Below are 4,345 nucleotides of genomic sequence, written 5' to 3' on the forward strand. Positions count from 1 at the left end.
CCCGCTGTGGCAGTGTGGGAGACTGGCCCCACAGGACAGCAGTGATGCCCCTCTGCCACCTCCCCGACCCCCCAGCATCTGTCAGTGGGGAATGGGGGTCCCCTGTTCCAGGGACCTGCTTTCAGCCTTGGGGGCTCCAAACTGGGAGCTTTCCCCCTTTTGATGGGAATCCTGCAGCCACTTTCCCTGGCTCCTTGGCCCCTGTGGGGGAACAGTGCTTGGGTGGGCACAGCCGTGTGGTCCCCAAGTGACAAGTATGGCTCCAGGGCTGCAGCAGATGGAGCCAGCTCCCTTGGGTGCTCCTGCTCCTATGGGTGCCACAGCTCCCCTGGGTACTGTGGCTGCAGAGCCAGCACAGGGCTGGGGAAACCTGCAGAGGGCAACCGGCCCCTTCCCAGCAGGCATGGGGTGGACAAAGCCCCGCTGTGTCCCTCAATGCCCCGCTTTGTGCCAGGCAGTGAGGTGGCAGGGCCTGGCTGTCCCTGGGGCTGGGGATGCTGGCAGGCACCTTGTGGGGACCCCTGCCCCTTCCTCGCCCATCCAAACAGCCACTGGCTTGCCTGCAGATGGGTTGGGGGGGGAAACACCACTTGGGCAGCTGTGCAAATGCTGCCAGGGCTTCATGGTGGCCAGCTGCACCCTGCATCGGTGGGACACAGCTCCTGGCCCCCCAGCACCACTCCCTGCCTTGGTTTTCCACTGCGAGGCAGGGTGGCAGAGGGCTGCCTGGTGTCCCCAGCCAGCCGTGGGATGGGAAGGGCTGGGGAGGGACAACAGAGCAGGGAGAGCCTCTGACACTGCTGTGGGCAGCATCCTTGGGCACCTCCTTTAGCCCTCCAGGTGGCACCCAGGTGGCCTGGCAGCGATGTCACCCAGCCACGGTCACCTCGTAATGGCCATGGGAAGGTGACAGCCTTGCAACATCCCTTTGGAAATAACCCGTGACCCCTATGGCCACTGGAAACCAGCAGGGCCCAGCCTGCACCCCAGGGCAGCACGGGGGGACCCCTGGCAACCAGGAGGAAAAAAATATTACGTAAAAAAACCCAATAAATATAATATATAAAATATAACATAATATAAAAAAAATAAAATATGACATTGGGGGAAAAAATATAAGCCCTTCTTTTTCTTTCCCTAGAAATTCCAGTCTTGCCGACTGCAATTTCTGAACACCCTGGGGGGAAGTGGCAGCTTTACCCCATCAAGGAGAAGGTGGGCAACAAAGAGGGACTGTGATTTCTGCACAAAGTGGCTTAAAATTCTTGGTGATTGGGCATTGTTTGTCAGCAAGCGGTTCCCTCCTGGGATGGAAACCCCTCGGTCCTGCCACTAGCATCACCCGCTGGCAGTAGGGATCAGCCCATCTCCCGGCAGTGCTCCCATGGGTGCTTCAGAGCAGAGCTGCAAAACAGGGAAACGGGGAAAAACGGGAAAGCCCCTCCCTAGATTTCTAAGGTTTGAGGGAGAAGAAAGCGTGCAGGAAAGTGGTTGGGGTTGCCTTTCCTCTGCCAACACAGCAGGTACCCTGCACCAAGCAGCTGGGTGCGTGGCCAACAGCGCACCCCAAACACTGCACCATCTGCCCGCACTGGGGGGGACAGATCTCCAGGGGTACGTGTGGCCACAGGGATGCTGAAAAGGCTTTCTTGCATCCCTCTCCCTTTGCATTTCAGTTGGAGAGGTCGTGGGAGCCTCTCCTGCAAATCCTCAGTGCGTAACCACATGCTTCCGCAGGCTTGGAGCAATCCTGCAGCTCAGCCCCTTCCTGGATGAGGCCCTGAGGGCAGCATGCGGCTGCAGGGAGCCTGCCAGCCCACATAAAAGTTTTCTTGTTGGCTCGTCCCCGCCAGAGAAAATGCTGCTATTTCTCAGGCGGGGAAGGGGAGACATATCCCTGTTTGCCAGCCAGGAGAGGGCTATGCCAGGCTGATAAAAATAAACATGCTTATAAATCAATCCAGATCACCTTGCAATTTGTTCTGACCCTTGGGCAGTGGCCAATTATGTCCAAAACCACCCCCCACAGGGCAATTATGCACTCATTAATAGAGCCCGGGACTGCCACGCTGCCCCTTGCGAGGTGTACTAGGGGCTAGACACTGAGAAGGCTTTCCTTCCCCAGCCACCTGCAATCTGCACTAAGACACTGGAATGGGTTGCACCAAAATGAAGTATTTCGAGGAAAACACACATGCACCTCTCTAAATACACCACCCACCTACCCACCTCCCCTGCATGGTAAGGCCTCTCTGGGATGTTTGTGGGTCTTTCTCTTCCATCCTCAGTGCTTCACAGCTGCAGCTCAGACTCAGTCTTTCCCTGGGCCATGGGGAAGGCAAGTTTGGGGCTGGAGGGACAAGCAGGTGACGGCAATGGCAAAGGGAGAGCCACATGGGCATCGCCAATCTGCACTGCTCCACCACATCAGGGCAAAGAAGCGAGATGGGAAAGCAAGCAGGAGCATATGGGGCAGAGAAACAAAGCATCCTCCCTGTCCCCGTCCCCATATGCAGCCACTTCACTCATAATCACTGCAGACAGCCTGTCACACGCACTCCCATCATGCTGATGGCATGGGACAGCCTCCTGCTTGCCCTGGCCCCCTGGCACACACCAGGCACACCGAGCACACAGGCAGCCCAACCCAGGGCGAGCTGGGAGGCAGCAGGGAGGCCAGTCGCAGTGGGGGCCAGATGGGAGAAGAAGGTTTCCTGGTTGCCACAGCCCTGCAGTTTCAGGGAGGATTTCCGTGTCCCGTCCCCCCCGTCCCCCCCCCAATTGATTTCTTTGCTTATGTCCCCACAGGCTCATTTTCTGCACTGGCCTGGGCGCGGGGTTGGATTTTCAAAGACACACAGTGGCCAAAATCACATGCTTCAGTGGGTGCTGACCGTGCAAAACAGAGAAAGCCCCTCCACCCTGCACACCCAAAATGCAGGCACAGCCCCGGTACACCCAAGAGGAGCCAGCGATGGCGCATGCAGTGCCCTTATCCATTATACATAGGGCAGCGGGAGAAACCCCGGTGTATCTTGTCACAGCTGAGAACCTTGCTGCTATTTTTAGGCAGCCGCTTCCCCGGCCAGGCTGAATTTCTCATTATCTGCTACTGATTTTAACTGTCCTTCTTCACCTGCCTTGCTGCCTTGGTTCACCCATGAGCAGGGTAAAAACACCCTGGCCAGGGAGCCTGAGACGTGTCCTACTATCGAGTGCCCCAGGGCAGCTCTGTGGCCAGGGCGAGCAATTTAGCTGCCTGAAGCAGCCAGGGATGCCCAGGGATTTTCCTGCCTTGCAAAATCTCCTGCTCTCCCAGGCAGCTCCATCCAAGCAGAGAGGAGACAGCGACCGCGGGAAGGTCGTGGTGGCACCAGCAGCATCTGCCCAGCTGCCTCCTCCTGGCGGTGCCAAGGACGCCCGATGGAGCCGGCCCCGCTCGCCACTGCCCGGGCCTGGCTGCACTCGCTGTCCTATTTGTATTCCTGGGTTGCTGCAAGGCTGCAAAATGTGCTAATAAAAATTAAATTTAAAAAAAAAAAAAGAAGCTGTCAGAGGCTGTCAGAGGACGAGAGAGGCACGCTGAAGGACAGATGGACAGGCCAGTGTTGCGGGATGACAGAGGAAGGGCAGGGGATGTGTGGGAGAGGAGCAGGCTAAAACCCTCTCCAGGCTCAGCCAAGGGCTGGGCAATGGGTACCAGCCTTGGGTGTGGGGGTTGGCAGTAGCAGGACCCCGCACCCTGAGCCCCCCAGGGATGCTCCAAGGCTCTCAGGACCCCACAGCAAGCAGGGCTGCAGGCAGTGCGACAAAGCCCTGCCAGATAACCCAGGGGCAGAGCCCTCCTCCCTGGCACCAGCGCCTGTCTCCTGCCTGCATCAGCTGCCCAACTTTATCTGGGACCACAGCAGCAGCCACGGAGGTGCCGGGCACCTGAGATTACACCTGAGCTGAGTTCACCTCCCTGCCTAGTCACCCTTTAGAGAAGATGAGCAGATGCCCGCTCCTCCTTTTTGGTGTGCCTGGCTGATGTTTTCCCCTGCAGGAGCCTGATATTTTTAAAATACCAAATTTTAAAATTTGGAAGGTCTTCTTGTCCAGCCCGTGCACCATGCCTGGGCTCGCTGGTGTAGGAGGGGCCATGAGCCTGGGGGGGGGCAGAGGGGGTCACCAGCCCCCCAGCCGTGCTCGGGGCAGGGTGTCTGGCATCCCAGAGGTGGTACATGCAGGAGCCCCGCTGCCACCCCGCTGTCCCCACATCTTTCGCAGGCTGTGAAGCTGAAGCCCAGGGTGGCGGGGCCACATGGTGCAGGTGTGCAGGCACGGCTGCCCGCGCCCAGGGGGG

This window comes from Aptenodytes forsteri, unplaced genomic scaffold (assembly GCF_000699145.1).
Source record: "Aptenodytes forsteri isolate BGI_AS27 unplaced genomic scaffold, ASM69914v1 Scaffold888, whole genome shotgun sequence".
Lineage (NCBI taxonomy): Eukaryota > Metazoa > Chordata > Aves > Sphenisciformes > Spheniscidae > Aptenodytes > Aptenodytes forsteri.